Below are 18,359 nucleotides of genomic sequence, written 5' to 3'. Positions count from 1 at the left end.
CAACACGGGACAACAGACAATGGGCTCTAAAACTTCCAGACAAAACAGGGATAGACAAACAAACAGACAACAACATACTTTTTGACTTCTAGATATACTCAGGGGCTTACAAACACAAACAATATTGAAATTTGGTTCCTATATGAGCTCACACGGGATAAGACATTTCTTGCTCCGACTACTAATGAAAGTGTTCACAGATAGCTGAACAACACTTCCTTCATCACGAGTATTACACTTGTGACATGTCAGATACAAAAAGACATACTTCATTCACGGGGGGACTTCAACTACTTCACTGGGGGGAGACTTCAACTACTACTTCACGGGCTCTTTTTAACTAACCTCTGGCATCCTTTTGACACCTACAAAGATAGATTAGTCAAAAAAAAAAAAAAAACAAGGGGCAACACAGACAAGGGGGGGGCTTTTTCAGGGGCTAACTTCTACACTTCAAGACAGTTATTCTCAAACAGTGTCGACAGAGAACGCTATCTTCAAATCTAAAAGTGACAGCTTTTCTCCTGGCTGCTTGAAAAAAACACAGAAGTGGGGGGCCTCTCCACGGTTTCCCTCTTCACTTCTTCATGGGGTGACTTCTACAAGGGGTAACTTCTCTCACACAGACTATACGGGACTAAACTCATACACGGACCATACCAACAACATTACACATCTACTCAAATGACCAAATCAATAATCACAAAAAACGGTTATTCTGTAAAAAACTGTTGATCTATAGGAATACATGCAAAAAATACAACATACTGTTATACTTCATAATTGGATTCAATATTCAAAATATTTAACGTTACTTTTAATCAAAATTTTCAAAAAAATTTTACGTTACTTTTTTATTCAACTGTTTGTCTATATATTTCATCAATATTTTCAAAAAAATTCAAATCAATGCTTTCATCATGGGTACAATATCAATACAATACAGTTAGTACGCTAAAATAACATACAATTCTGTTCTACGATACATACAATACCAGTATACATATGGGGTTACAAGTTAAATACACTATGATGTATGAAATGGTACATGCCCATACAATCAACAGCACGACCAAATCAACATCACAACAAAATGTGTACATACTTACACCTCTTTGGAAAAATTATTAACTTTTGCAACAAAAACTACAAAAATGGGCTCTTTCATGGGGACTAACAGACTGAAACAGTTTCGGGGGCACTAAAAGACATGAAACAGTTTCTGGGGGCAAGACAAGAGGAATCTGGGCTAAACTACATGGGAAGACTGGGGCGATATTTACTCGGGTCAAACTTCAGGGTGTACGTTACAAATGTAACACTAAGTGGGGGGTGGCTAAAGACATTGGGGACTAGTAGATAGGCTAACTACTAGTTGAACATGTCTACAAGCTAGACTTGTAACAATGGGCATACAAAACATGACACGAGTCGAGCTTCCATGTTATCGGAAACACTTGCACCACAAACTGAGATCGGCTACCCAAGACGGGCACTGCCTAACAGTTGTAGTACAAATGAGACCGAAAGGAGGCTAAAAGGACATGGTAGTGGGAACATGCAAATGGGGTCTGAGGGAGGCCAAAAAAAGTACAGGCCCCACGTTGCCGGGGCCATTTGATGCGTTTTGAGCCCCACACGTTGGGCGCAATTTGAAGCGTTTTGAGCCCCACGTTGGGCGCCATTTGAAGCGTTTTACATGTCTGCTCATATGGGAACAAGGAAAGACTATCTATAGAGATACTGGGGGGTAAGAATGGGGCTAAAGAAGAAGAAGCAGACACATAAAGCCTCGTTGCGGGACGGCAGCTCATTTGTTGTGCGGAAGCTAGGTCGTAGATTCGTTAGGGAGGGTGAAGGGGTGTTAAGATGACTACACTACCATAACTAAATACATAAGGGTACTTACTCTGACTAGAGGATCTTTCTACTATTTAACAAAAAGGGACGCCGTTTGAAATAAATCCTCTATTTCACCTATGGGTACTTACTGGATACTTTCTTACTTACGGGTACCAATCGGGGGGACAATCATCATTGATTCCTCTTTGGGGTTACATTGGGACAACATCTTTCCTTATTATTGGCTTCTATGCCATATTCTTTCTTTTCTCCTGAACTAAAACTTTCATACAGTTGCATTAGTTTTCTGTTAAAATTTTTCCAAAGGCTACAGAAATGAGATGATAGATACACTTTCACAAACATTTATTTAAAACTTTACGGTGGTTTTTTTTTAAACAAACAAAAAAACTTTTAACAGGAAATGATTTTACAGGACAAAATATCTACAAATCTTTTACATTACAAAAAAAATCTTCAATTTAACATAACAAAAGAATGACAAAAGAACTTGTTGGACAGTGTATGTCAAAACAAAATTTTGACGCAGCTGTCAAAGGTCAAAGTCACTGTCATTTTAATTTACAAGTTGCATCATGAAAGCACAAACAACTATTATTTTTCAAAACTCTTTACCAACAAAAATATTTATCCATTTGGGATCCTTGCAAAATTTAAAAAAATATATCATACCATATTTAAACAAAATCCTTTATCACACGTCACAAACTACACGGAAAGGGGGTTCATCTACAAACAAGCAGGGTCATCGACCTGAGGTGGGCTTCATGGCTTCCTTTTTATTTCGGGGCAATCAACTGGATAAACATCACGGGACTGGAACTCAAAATGTCTACATCAGGACATCAATCGGGACTCGGAAGACTTCATTTAAACAGGAACTTGGACAAGATACAGGGACTTCATACCACGCCGGCGTATAGTACTGCGTCACAACTCAAACACAGTGTAAGAGCACCCAACTTCACTACGGGGTAAAAAAAAAAACATCGTGCCCTCACACTAGATCTTCCAGAACGACATACTATACCCTTTACCGGCGGGTAACAAAAGGCACCACGCCCTTTTGGGGTGAGTCGGCAAGCGATCTTCACGCTTGAAGAAATCAAACCGGACTGATCTGCGCTTCGGTCTGAAGCCACAGATCGGGGAAAATACGACGGAAGTACCGAGCGATTTTGATCCTTAGGGATGCTTAGTTGACAAGAACTCAACTTTCAGTTCAAGATTTGTTCTAGAAAGTTCATCTACGCATTAGAACTGTACTTTTGTCAACACTTCTTACAAATTCTGTTTTTGCGTCTCAAATAAACAGGAATCTTGTAACACATTGAAATGTTGCTGCAATACTTCATGGCTGTATACAGGGTCGGCTTGGGATCTTATAATGATATTGAACTTCACAAAATAAATTAAAAAAATAGACATTCTTTTTGGGAATTGGGATATTAAATTAATGTTGGAGTTTTTTCAAACGTTACAATATGCCAGAAAATCGAAATTTAAAAATAAAAATCGACCTGTTTCGGGATTTTTCATTAACGTTGTCGGTTTACGAAATAATGAATTTATGCGTTACTTTATGGACGCACTGTATAGTGATTTCTGTCATCTTTGCAACCTACTATGTACCTACTTTTGTGAGTATAATTTACTAAATATATGCAGAAGTGTGCCCAGATTTCACGTCTTTGGTCTAATGATTTGTTGTGGAAATATTGTTTGTATTTCTTACTTGGTAATTTCAACCTTTTCATTTGTTGTAATTCATACATGTTCGAACAGACTAGGTATACTAAAGTAACCACGATGAAAAGACTATGCTGCTCCCAAAGAAGTTATCTATAAGTGTAGTTAAATGTTAATATGCTTAAGTTAAGTTAAAAACAACATGACAGCTTTAACATATACAGGAAAATTAAAGAAACAGTTGGCATGTACAAAAAAGAGGTATTGGAAACATAATACCATAGAACCAAGAGGTAGAGATGGACTTCGGGGAAATTGAAAAAGCACTAAAACGTATAAAAAATGATAAAGACATGGGACCGGATAACAATCCTTCAGAAATCTTAAGACTACTAACAGAAAACTGCATTATATATAACAGGAAACCAACTGGGATTAGAAAAAGGCTCTAGTGCTAGATAGGCATTATTTACTATACATTGAAAAAGCCTTCGACAAGAACAACATAGATGGCTTACAAATAGTTACAAACCTATTATGGAACAGAGGAATAGATGATCAGGATGTGAGAATCCTTACAAATTTATACCGATGTCAGAAAGCCATAATACGGGTAGATCAATAAAAATCTATAGAGATACCTATAAGAATAGGACTACGACAAAGATGTGTACTATCCCCTCAACTTTTTAATATGTGCTTAGAAGAGATGTTTAAAGAGGCACTAGAAGACATTAGTGAAGATATATCAATTATTAACGGAACAATAGTGAGTATAGACAAGGCGAGAACGGCGGGTTCTTTGGAGAAAATATTCCCATGAAATTTTTTTGCATAATTACATTCGTGAGACATCCCAGAATAAGGTTCAAGAAGTCGCCCACGTGAAAAGTGGGCCAAATTTTTTTTAACAATTTTTTTAATCAAATTGCAAAAATCAATATTTTTGGCCCGGACAATTTTTTTGTAGGTTTTTTGGACCATTCTGGATAAAAAAGGTCTCTTGTAGTTTTTCTCTAAAGTTGATCGTTTTCGAGGTAAAAGCATTTTAAAATTGAAAAAAACGAAAAACGATTTTCAAGGCTAGTAACTCGGTTAAAAGTTATTACTATGAAAGTCAGAAAGTGACTAAATCAAATTTTGGTCATTATTTGATTACTAAGTTGTTATTTTTAATTAATAATAATGAGCGCCATGCACGTTTTATGCGGCCGTCCATGATGAGTGCGAAAGAGATGCCATTCAGGCAGTCCAATGGCGCATCTCACTCGTACTCACATTTGCAGCCGCGTCAATACAATCTTACCACTCATTATTAATAAATAAAAATAACAGCTTAGTAATAAATTAATGACACAAATTTCTTCAGGATCATGTAGTGGAGGCTTTAAATTTGATTTAATCACTTTCTGACTTTCATTATAATAATTTTTAACCGAGTTATTAAGTCTTAAAAATGGCCATTTTCGCGTTTTTAAAATTTTAAATTGCTTATAACTCGAATACGATCAACTCTAGAGAAAAATTACAACAGACCTTTTTTGTCCGGAATGGTCCGAAGAATCTAAAAAAAATTTGTCTTTGCCAAAAATATTGATTTTTGCATTTGATTTAAAAAAAAAAAAGTGTTAAAAAAAATTGGAGCACTTTTCGCGTGGGCGACTTCTTGTACCTTATTCTGGGGTGTCTCACGAATGTGATTATGCAAAAAAATTTCATGGGAATATTTTTCCAACGAACCCCCCGTTTTCGCCTTGTCTAGTAATCTCAGATATGCAGACGATATAATACTCCTTGCGGACAGCAGGGAAGGGTTGCAAATTTTTTGATCGCACTATGCAGTGCTGCGAGAGATATGGAATGTGCTGAACACACAAAAAACAAAAATCATGATTGTCAGTAAGAACAAGATTAAAGACAAAACAATCTAGCAAAAGCTTTAGAGAAAGTAACCCAATACAGTTACTTGGGAAATCAGCTAAATGAATAATGGGAGCCAGAAACCCTTTCAATAAGATAAAAACAATATTATACAATGGAGAACTAGAAATAGAGTATTGAGATGCTACGTATTCTCTACCATTAGTCTGGGCAGATTATCGGAGAACAGGAGATTTTTGGGAAAAGTTATTTACGAGCAATTTTATTGCTGGAATCGAATCTTATGATTGTGTATCTTAATAATATAGGTATGCAAAGTCCGCAGATAGTGTGCTATGTACTTTTATAAACAAAATGGCACCCGAAAATCGTGTTTTTTTTTCAATTTCTGCTCTATAACTCCAAAGATTTTAACTTTAAACCAAAAACACCCAAATAAAAATTCACCGTAATTAAATTCTGCATAGAGACGTGTTTTTCCCGATTTATTTCGACGAAAATTTTCCCCGGAAAATGTCGGTTTTTCCAACAAAATCTTTAATTTTCAACTAAAATTTTAGATGAGTAATAGTTTAACAATAATTAAATAGCTTGGTAGCATAAAAGCTCTTTTCGTATAGATTATAATTCCAGAAGCCGATGGAAATTGAATGAACAGTTTAGCAACAATTGAATTGTTAATTAAAAATTTACGGTCGCTATAATCACAATAATTATGATACATAAGAATAACTATGATTTTTGTATAAAAAGACACTGTACCTATCTAATGTACTTTACAGAATTGAAATTGGACTATTTAAGTGGCCTCAGGAATATTTTAAAATTATAAACAATTTTTTGGCTTATAAACAAATAGAATATCTCGGGAAATATTAAATTAAATCATGAAAACGCTATTGAAAAGAAAAACGGCAGGACGCTTCTTCTAAAAGAAAAAACGGTTAATTGTGATGAGTGGTTCCTGAGGTACAACCGGTCAAAGATATAAACAATAGGATCATAATTTTCGAACCTTCACCTTTTTTATTTTTATCCTCTTTCTTCACACAAATTTTCATATCTTTAAAATAATTATAACATATATTATTATAATAAAAACTATCGATATTACGAGTGAAAATTGCCAAAAATAGCAAAATTCCAATCAAAAATTAGGTTGGAGAAAATGTAATCTCAAAGTTCAAAATCGGTATACGTTAAAAAGTGCATTTTTTCGGCTTCCCATGGAGCAATTTTCTTCATTCTTTTTTTGTTCCCAAGTAACTCGAGTAGAGCCATCTAAATAACGCATTATTCAAATGTCAAAATTGCTTTTGTTTTGTTACAATAAATTAATTTATTTATTATAACAAAATTTTTAATTTGTTTAAATAAAGATTGTTTAAATAATTATACAGCTTTCAAATGAGAATATTTGTGTTTTTAACGTTAAAAGGTACACTTGTAGTAAGTTTATCTAAAAAAAGTCTACAACTGGAAAAAATATGTAGTTTTCTTTTCTTATAAATAAATTAATATATTATAACAAAAGCAAAAGCAAGTTTGACATTTAATAATGCGTTAGTTAGATGGCTCTACTCGAGTTACTTAGGACAAAAAAAGAATGAAGAAAATTGCTCCATGGGAAGCCGAGAAAATGGATTTTTTTAACGTATACCGATCTTGAACTTTGAGATTACATTTTCTCCAACCTGATTTTTGATTGGAATTTTGCTATTTTTGTCAATTTTCACTCGTAATATCGATAGTTTTTATTATAGTAATATATGTTATGATTATTTTAAAGATATGAAAATTGGTGTAAAGAAAGAGGATAAAAATAAAAAGATGATTGTTCGAAAATTATGATCCTATTGTTTATATCTTTGCCGTAAATGCCGGTCAACTTCGACCGGTTGTATCTCAGGAACCACTCATCACAATTAAAGGTTTTTCTTTTAAAAGAAGCGTCCTACCGCATTTTTTCTAATACCGTTTTCATAATTTAATTTAATATTTCCCGAGATATTCTGTTTGTTTATAAACCAAAAAATTGTTTATAATTTTAAAATATTCCTGAGGCCGCTTAAATAGTCTAATTTCAATTCTGTAAAGTACATTAGATAAGTGCAGTGTCTTTTTATACAAAAATCATAGTTATTCTTATGTATCATAACTATTGTGGTTGTCATAGCGACCGTAAATTTTTAATTAACAATTCAATTGTTGCTAAACTGTTCATTTAATTTCCATCGGCTTCTGGAATTATAATCTTTACAAAAAGAGCTTTGATACTACCAAGTTATTTAATTATTGATAAACAATTACTCATCTAAAATTTTAGTTGAAAATTAAAGATTTTGTTGGAAAAACACGCATTTTCCGGGGAAAATTTTCGTCGAAGTAAATCAGGAAAAACACGTCTCTATGCAAAATTTAATTACGGTGAATTTTTATTTGGGTATTTTTGGTGTAAAGTTAAAATCTTTGGAGTTATCGAGCATAAATTGAAAAAAACACGATTTTCGGGCGCCATTTTGTTTATAAAAAAAGTAGCACACTGTCTGCGGACTTTGCATACCTATATTATTAATATATACAATCACAAGATTCGATTCCAGCAATAAAATTGCTGGTAAATAACTTCTTGTATTTTGCTAATTAGCCCAGAGTACATTTTATTATGGAGTTAAAGCCTGGACAATTAAGGATGGAAATGAAAAAAAGACTTGCCAGCTTTGAGATGTAGTGGTATCGAAGAATGTGGAAACAACACGTAACAAACACGGAAACATTAAGAAAGATGAAAAAGAAATACTCAATACTATAAAGGAACGAAAAAGCTGCTTGTTCCCGTACTAAGAAATTAAGAGTAAGAGTTGATGCGATTGGTTATACACTGGGTAGACGACGCAAGTCTTGTTTGAAAAAATTTAAGCAGTGGAGTGGAGAAAACCACAATAGAATTCTTCAGAACTGCTGCAGATAGAGTAAAATGGGCCGTAATGATGAGGCACATGAAGAAGAAGATGGTAAAGTTACTGTGACCAATAGCCTGCCCTACTATTATTGGTGACAGTAACTGAAGAAGCTTCCTACAGAGGTGTAGCGAAACGTTGAAATAGACCTACACACGGATGTCAAAAACACACTCTTCAAACCCAGTATTATTAATTAAATCTGCCTTTGGCCGTGGAAGCCTTGAATTTTCTTTAAATATGAAATTTCCTTTAACCCTACTTTAACGTTTAATGTTTTTAATATAATTTAAATTACAAAATAAATATTAGCATTTCTATCTATAATACGCGTTCAGTCTTCTAAGTAACAACAGTTTTCATAAAAGGAAACATAAGCATTCCTTATAATCAATTAAATTTGATTTTTCTTAGGTACTTACATCATCTATTCTTTCGTTTATCTTTTCTTCCGATTTGGGTACCGTAACTGCTCTGACGATTTGATACGATGGGCTAAAAGGTACTCGATAAGGATTTTGTGTTCCTCTTTGGTAGTAGTAGTAAGGATTGTAGTTCCAAACTGGTCTCTCTTCGTAGGGTACTGGTACCATAAACTTAAGTTGTTGTGCGTACAAGAGGTCTTCAGGACTTGCTTTATTTGGTTGAGTGGGAGCAGTAGTTGGAGCTTCTGTGGTAGTGGTTGTAGTTGACTCGGCACTACTGCCACCTATTTTAAAATTGATATTATTATAAAATAGTCAACTGGGTAGACAATAATAGTAATTAGAAAGTACAACTAATAAAACAAATCAACAAAAAAAAAGTTGTTCTGTAGCTGGCTGTATGCCATATATTACAAAAAATTTAAGTAAAATTATTTATAAAAGGTATATAATTTATTAAAATTCCCTAAAAAGGGCTACATCACATAATGTAGAACTAGCTTTAGATCTGATAACAGATCATCAGTGCTGAACAGAATGCTCACATGCTTTCTATCGTTCAAAATGTGAGGTAGCAGAACCTTTGAACGAATTCAACTCAAGTGAGGGTCAAATGGTGCCCGGGGCCTAATCATGTAATATTTAATACATCCATGTTAATTATAACAATTCTAGTCAAGTTTCCATGTACTTATTCCAGTCAATAATTAAAATTGTACTTTTTTGTGTATTTTTGATTATTTTGCTGGCTTACTGAAAAATTTATTAACTGATTAAGGATACTAACCATAAAATGGAATGAAGTTGCTTAACCCATAGCTGTAGCTACTTTCTTCCGTGGTGCTAGTAGTGGTTACTGGTTCGGTGGTGGTTTCCACGGGTCTTCTATCTATGGGCAGATTTTGGGCTCCTGGATAGTAATAGCCATTGTTAGGCGACGCATACAAATGAGGGTTGTAATAATATCCATAAAAAGGGTTATACCCAGAAGGATAAGTATTAGCTTGTTGAGTTTCTTCATTTGGTATGTTTTCTCCTGGTATAGACCTAGATGAAAACTCAACAGCTGTAGGTAAACTCTTGTGCCAATAATACACAGTCCTTCCATTACTTAATATAGTTTTTTGTAGAATTACCGGTTCCAGTCTGATATATTTTATAGGTGATGTGGATGGAGCCGGTCCTCTAGTGTTCACTGTTGGTACTGTTATGTAGAAACTACTGGGTCTCATTGTGGATGGATATGTTGGTCTTACTTGTGGTTTTGGTGTACTAACATATATTGGTCGATAATCGTCTACATGATCGTAGCTAGGTTTGTTTTGAAAAGATTGTGCTTTATTTGGATAGAGTAATCTGTAGAGGTGTTGGCATTTTATGTTCAGTTTACTGATTTCTTCTGCTGTTGATTTATGACCGACCTCTATACTGGGATGTACGTTAAATTCAAATTCGTCAGCTTCTTTAACTTCAGGTCTGTGTTGGATCTCATCGTTCTTAGGTTTCTCGTTAGATATTTCAGTCTTGTTATGGATTTTTACGTGTTCAATAGCATGTGGTTCAATAACGCCTACCGTAGGATGTATTGTTGTTGGGGTTGCTGTTGCTTGGGAATATATTATGAATATCTGAAATAAAACGTTTTTGATGTTAATTATTCTAATTTAATATGAAATAAATATTATTTAGTACTTTTTTAGCTAATTCAGTTTGACATTGATCAATTTCTATCGATTATACAGTGCGTTCATACAGTAACGCATAAATTCATTATTTCGTAAACCGGCGACTTTAAGGAAAAATTCCGAAACAGGTCGATTTTTATTTTTAAATTACGATTTTTTGGCATATATATCATAATAGTGACGTCATCCTTCTGGGCGTGATGACGTAATCGATGATTTTTTTAAATAAGAGTAGCGGTCATCCAATAGCTCATTTGAAAGGGTATTCAATTATTTATATAGGGTGTTTAAAACATTTTTTTTTAATAATTGAATTGACACAATAAAATTAATGTATGTAATTTATTTAATTGTAAATACATTTTACTGCTGTCTTCTTCATGTGCCGTGCTCGATTATCGAGTGTTGGCTATCAAATTGACTATAGTTATTTTGTTAACGGCTCGGAAAAGGGATGCAGAGGATCTGTTAAACCAGTCTCTCAGGTTTTTAAGCCATGATGTTCTTCTTCGACCTGGCCCTCTTCTTCCGTCTACCTTGCCTTGTATTATTAAATGGAGTATATTATATCTCTCTGGGTGCTGTCAGAAAACGAAATGTTCAATCTGCTAAGAGGCAGATGGGTGGCAGCTTTAACATTGAATTTAACCAAAAAAACAATATTCATTTGCCAAATAAAACATTTTTCTGTTTTTTGATAACAGTAAAATTTATTTTGAAATAAATAAATTACACACATTCTTCTTTTTGTCTCAATTATTTTAATTTAAAAAAATTGTTTGAACACCCTGTATAAATAATTATTATGTTATTGTTTATATTAGTGAATAGAGAATTGAATACCCTTTCAAATGAGCTATCACATGACCCCTATTCTCATTTAAAAATATCGATTACGTCATCACGCCCAGATGGATGACGTCACTAGTATGATATAAATGACAAAAAATCTAAATTTAAAAATAAAAATCGACCTGTTCCGAGAGTTTTCCTTAAAGTCACCGGTTTACGGAATAATGAATTTATGCGTTACTTTATGGACGCACCGTAGAGACAACTATTACAGCGGGCTGTGAAGTATCAAAAGGGTGGGGGTTAATTAATATTTAACAATAAAACACTGAAAAATTTTGTTTTCAATACTTGCACAAAATTTATTTTAATTTCTCATGTAATATCTACTAATCTATAATGTAGCATTTCTCAAGTAATGTATTTTTATTATGCGTCTACACTTTATAATCTTTCTGGATAAGTTGAGGGAGGAGAGCTGTTTGTCTCAAGGTGGACATTCAAAATTTATATCTTTTTGAAGTTATACTTCTTTACGGGCGTAATGACGGTGAAATTTTATATGGGAAAACCTAGCGACCGGGCGCATGCGCATTATAACTTTGTTCTGATTGGATGTTCAAATGACATGACAAAAATTATCCAATATGGCAGCTGTGGCACAGCTGTGGGACTGTGGTTTGGTTATAATGTATGCTTGTTGCGTTTTAAAATTTGTTGGAAGAGAAACAAACAAACAAAAAGTTAGTTAATGGTTATACTGCCTTTTTAAATAGTTTTCATATTATATTTTTGGACTTATTTACATAGAAGAGATGATTGTTGCATGCCAATGTGAAAGCTCATCAAACTGTGACTAGTATGAGTGCCGCAGATCTCGCTTATTCAAAGCTAAAGAATCTTTCACTGGTAAGTGTTTTATAAATAGTTGATCAAATTTTGTTATGATATTTGAACATAGCCACTTTGCACGACGCAAGTGATTGCGAAATTTATTAGTCGTTATACGGGCTCCGATACGTACCTTGAACCTACCAAAATACATAAGTAGTATGTAATGCTTTTATTTAAATAATATTCACCTAATATATTGTTTTCTTACTCTATGTTTTGTTGTATTTTTTCAATTCTAAATCATTTCAATTCAAAATCAAAATAATTTGATTTACATAAGTTAAAAATGTCAAAAGGTTAATCTGTTTAGTTAGACGATCTTCGCACATAATGACAAGCTGTCTCTGTGGCGAAGTTTTAATGCGGGTGACTCCCAATACAACGCAAATACCAGCCGCTTGGTAAGTTGGTTCGAATCCCAATAGAAACTTTTATTTTTTTATTTTTTTTTTTATACATTTTATGATTGTAAGTATATTTATTATATAATTTTATTTTCAGAAAATACGTATTTAGTTAAAAATTTTTCCGACAATTAATGTTCAGAAATCATTTGTGGCTTTTTTAATGTACTTGTGTGTGTTTTATTTTTTTATTATTTTAATTTTTGGCACTGTTTTAATAAAAATGTTTGAGAAGTAGTAAGTATAAATTAATTTAATATTTAAATAAAATATAAATAAAAAGTATATTAATTTCGTTTATAATCATATAATCATATAATAGAAGTATAACTTCTTACGTGCGTACAAAGTACACACACATTCTTTTTTTTAAATTTATTAATTTCCATAGATTTTAATAAAAAGATTTTTAATATAAAGAATTTAAAATTGGTCATTAAAAGAAATATCTCCATATGATATGAGAGATATAATTGTCAGTAAATAAAAAAAACAACTATACTGGTTTTTGAAGGTTGGAAAAGATACATCAAGGGATGATGACAAATCCTTGAAGACTGATTTTGCTTTGTTTTTTTTTTTGTAACAATCATAGAGGGTGATTGATTAGTGTGATAAAGCTCAGTAGATCCACTATAGTAATAGATAGCAATTAGCAATAAAAATTAATAACAAAAATTGTAGCCAACTTTGAACTTCATATTATAAAATTAATTAGAATGTTACAGGGTGTTCGATAATATAGTGGCAGACCAACCTTATATTTTTGAAATAATGGAACATCCTATATTTTATTTTACATATATTCGAAATCCTGTCAACTTCTCCGTCACAAAAATATAAAGGTTTGTTATGTTATACAGGGTATTTACAAAGTTATAACCAATTTTTTATGAAAATCATATTAAATTCAGCTCTCAGTATAAATAAACATTAGCACAACAGCAATGGTTTATTGGTGCCATATTTTTTTGTTGATTTTGAAAATTTTTAAGAATGGTTGATATTGCTAATTTTCTTATATCGAATACAGGGTGAGTCAAAACGCAAGTACATTCTTTTCTCAGGAATTTTAAATGGAACACCCTGTATTTTATATCACTATTTAAAAGTACCATTGCCGTAATTAAATTTTTATATAATATTCCCTATGTCCAAATTTGTTAGTTTTCGAGATATTTTCATTTCTCAGAGCAAATTATTAGTTAGGTGTCTAACCTAATAATAAAGTTATGCCTATTAACTGAACCGTTTTTATGAAACGTAGCTTCATCTCCAAATACAGTAGAACTCCAATTATCCGGACTCCAATTATCCGGATCACATTGAGAAAAAGAAAAAATCAAGTTTGTAAAAAAAATAATTCATTTTCCTGTGATTCAGTATTGTGTGTCAATATTACGTAATGTAAACTTTGTCAGTTACATATTGTTGTGTAATTACATATTGTTATTGTTTTTCATAATAAATACCGTATATGTTCTCCATTGTGTTTTGCTGTAATTACTTTTCTTTCCCGGAAAGGCCTTTTTCGAGAAAAATCCAATTATCCGGATTTTTGATTATCCGGATCGGGTCCGGTCCCAATTAATCCGGATAATTGGAGTTCTACTGTAGTACATTACGTATCGAAGAAATCTCTCTGTTAATTGATTTTATCTAAGGCCCATTCACAAAATAATATTCTCTTTTCAGAATCTCCTGAATTAATCCTTAGTATCCTCCAATTTAATGCGGTAAGGGTGCATTCTGTTTTTTTGCAAGAATCCTTTGTAGTAAATTAGTTCGTTTGCTTTGGAAATATTTCGTATATATGTATGGTGATTTTCAGTAACTGCCAGCAACACAGTTATTTTGTTTTTCTCTGTTACAGTACTTTTTGTTCGCCCGTGTTTTTTATACATAACTGAACCCGTGCGCTTAAAAACCAATCCTTAATTTTTCAAAGTTTGCTGTTGTAGGTTGTCGTCTTTCAGGGAACCTTTCATGATAAATTCTTACTGATAATAACGCATGTTTATTGCACTCCCCCAATTCCAGATCATATCTACCATTTCATCAACAGTAAAATTCATCTTAACTACAGTCGGAAAAATGAAAGAATACCCATGAACGATCACATTAATCACTTATTTTGCATTTGCTGTCTTTTTCTATAAATAACAAACGTTTGTTATAGAAAAAGATAGCAAATACAAAATAAGTGATTGATATGATCGTTCGTGGGTATACGCTGTGAGCTCGTACATAGAGGGGATATTTACAAATTCGCGAGCGCCAGTAGAACGTCTGTAAACGTTTACCGGAAATTTGACATAAATGTCAAAGTGATTAATTTAAAATTAAAATTAAAAACATTAATTATAAAAAATATTAGTTGGTCAAAGCTGTGGTATATATTTTTACCTTAAATATACTTACGTTTTAAATACTGAATTTAAGTTTTTTTAATGTTCCGTAATATGTAATTATAAATTAATCTATTAATCAGCGCCATCTACACGATAATTGTGAAAGCATCCGAAGTAAGAAATTCATATTTTATCAATAGAACGTCAAAATGATTAGCAAAATCTTAAAAAAATCTATTACAATTTAATTACTTTTTTGCGTTGTAAATATTAAGCGATAACAATAAAATAATAAATTTAAAAATTACCAATGAAAGTTGAATTAGTACCCGCTAGGAGCGACACCAGCGAAGCTCAGAGCGTATAGGGCTTTTCATTCACAGTCATATGTTTCGAGCTTCTGTCATAATAATATGTTGTATAATCTGTATATAATATTCGTATACACAGATTATACAACATATGACAGAAGCTCGAAACAAATGACAATCGATGAAAAGCCCTATTCTTTCATTTTTCCAACTGTATTTAATAACGCAACACACAAACAATATATGGTGAACCGTCAGTTTTAGACAATTCAGGCATGGCTTACTTACAATTTGGAAAAATTTAGACACTTTTTTAATAATTGGCTCTGGAAAATGAAAATATCTCGAAAACTAACAAATTTAGACATAGGGAATATTATATAAAAATTAAAGTACGGTAATGGTACTTTTCGATAGTGGGATAAAATACAGGGTGTTCCATTTAAAATTACTGAGAAAATAATGTACTTGCGTTTTGACTCACCCTGTATTCGATATAAAGAAAATTAGCAATATCAACCATTCTTAAAAATGTTGACAATCAACAAAAAAATATGGCATCAATAAACCATTGCTGTTGTGATTATTTTTATTTATACAGGGAGCTGAACTTGTTACGATTTTCGTAGAAAATTGGTTATACCTTTGTAAATACCCTGTATAACATAACAAACCTTTATATTTTTGTGATGGGGAAGTTAAGAAGATTTCGAATAAAAAATAAAGTACAGGGTATTCCATATAAAAAAACAAAAGTTTGGTCTGCCACTATGTTATCGAGTACCCTGTAACATTTTAACTAATTTTATAATATGAAGCTCAAAGTTGGCTACAATTTTTGTTATTAACTTTTATTGCTATCTATTACTATTGGGACCGTGCAAGTTCGGAAAAGCGACACCTGGTTTCTTCGCTCTGCACTTTTATTCGCACTTTTAATTATATTGGCCAATCATATGATCCTGGTTACTGGATAATTGTCAAGGCCATAGTCCAAAAAAAAATAATAAGAAGAAAAAATAAGATTTAGGTTATGTTATTAAATAGATGTAGTAAATAAAATTAGTTATTAAAATGCAGTACTGCAAGCAAAATACAATTAATTAAATTTACCTTTATATAATAATTGCATATCATATCAATATTGTGAAGCAATATATAATTTTTCTTCTTAAATGACAATAGGTATGAAATGTACGTCAATTTGACAATTTCAATTGACAATATGACTTATTTAAGAAAGTTGCAATTTTTCTCCGCTATTCGCGCACGATCGTTTCGCGTATCCCTTCCGAGTACTTGCACACCGCGAATATAATCAATCACCCTGCCTGTTGATAGTAAAGAAAAAATTGTGTATAAAATGTTTCTTACGGATGTAGAGAAAAATGCTTGAAATAAAAGTTATAGATCTTAAAAGCTTCTTTATTTTGTGAGTTTCAAATAGTAGGGGAGCGAAGTATGCTAAATGTGCAGTCACTCGAGCGCTTTAGGGACCTATTGGATGGTGAAGAGTAGGTCCTAAAACCAAAAAAGTTAAGTAAAATTTTCCATTTTAGTGGGGACTTTCCATTTTTAATTTAATTTTCCATTTCCAACAATCGTTTTTTTAGATTATAGCGCCATCGCTATCGCTATCGAAAAAATGCTTGGAATAAAAGTTGGTTATTTTTACGTAAAGAATCCAAATCTGGAATAAAAATTTAGGGCTCCTGTTTAAGATTTTAAAGTAAGCCCCCACCCCACCTCCGTGGGGAGTCGTGTTTGGTACCATTGGATAGATTTTTCAAAAATATTGAATAAGTGTATTTTGCAGTTTTTCGATCAAATTCAAATTCAAATTTATTCAGAAATATTTGTGTACAACATTTTACATTTAAATCTTATATTATTATTAGTATCGACTGACTCAGCACCATGCCTAGGCAAGAGTTGCCTGTTTTGCACTGTACTATGTCAATCGAAACTGTATAAATTGTACATAAAAGTAGTATTAAGGTTGGAACTAAGAAGTAACATACTTAACTATCGAAGAGATAATGCAACAGAACAAGACGGACGGTAAACCTCTCTAGCTGCTGAATACTTTGTTAATTATAATACCAATATACACCCAAATTCTACTCTGTTTATGCTGTCGTTCATACATTAAGACATTGCGTCCAAAAATAATTGTAAGTGGGTTTTTAGATAGGTTTTTATGTATTTTTTAAATTTAAATAATTTAGATTCTTGTTTCATATGTATAGGAATTATGTTATAAAATTTAGGTCCAAAGAACATTAGGGATCTTTGTGTTACTGATTTTTTGAACTGCTGAATACTAATATCCATATTTGTTACTGATCGAGTTAATCGGTTGCTTTGAAATTTAAATTTTTTTGAGTTTATATAAACATTTAAAACACAGTTGTAGATGTAGAGGGATTTAACACTAAATATCTCGGATTCATCATATAATTTTTTTGTTGGATGCAGTTTTCTTTTTTTAAAAATTATTTTTAATAGAGTATTTTGAACTGTTTCTAAAATGTTAAGAGTTTTGTTAAACGCGCCACCCCATGCTACAATACAATATCTTAAGATGATTCTGCAAGCGAGTTATAAACCATGATTAATTTTTTCCTGGGTAGAATATCTCTTAAGATATAAAATTTATGCATTAGAGCCCTTATTCGTTTACTGACATGAGTGATATGGTCTGACCAACGTAAATGTTGATCTATGAAGACACCTAAATACTTTATAGAGAAAACTTTTTCTATTGAAGAACAGTCACAATTTTGTCCTTGACATTTTGCGTTATGCAATTTTATATGAAAATTTGTAGGTTGGTCAACAATTGTTGGGCTAAAGGCGATATATTTTGTTTTATTAATATTTAAAGTCAGTTTGTTAAATTTTAGCCATAAGTTTAGCTGTTTTAGGTTCATTTCAGAGCTGGTTTTAACCTCCTCCCATGTTTTCCCCATAAATAATATTGCTGTGTCATCGGCATAACAAACAATGTGGCCGTTGAAACTATTAATTCTTGTGATATTGTTCAGATAAATATTAAATAAAAGTGGTCCTAATACTGTTCCTTGTAGTACTCCGAATTTTAT

General features: G+C 32.3%; 1 protein-coding gene across 2 annotated transcripts in view; it reads left to right on the top strand.

Annotated features, from left to right (window-relative positions):
• Nucleotides 1–18,359, top strand: part of LOC126891888 (1-phosphatidylinositol 4,5-bisphosphate phosphodiesterase gamma-1) — a 212,360-nt gene that overhangs the window by 65,474 nt on the left and 128,527 nt on the right. The window lies entirely within an intron of this gene.

This window comes from Diabrotica virgifera, chromosome 9 (genome assembly GCF_917563875.1).
Source record: "Diabrotica virgifera virgifera chromosome 9, PGI_DIABVI_V3a".
In the NCBI taxonomy this organism is placed as follows: Eukaryota; Metazoa; Arthropoda; class Insecta; order Coleoptera; family Chrysomelidae; genus Diabrotica; species Diabrotica virgifera.
Note: the sequence above shows the minus strand (reverse complement) of the source record. Positions and strands in the feature narration are given on the sequence as shown.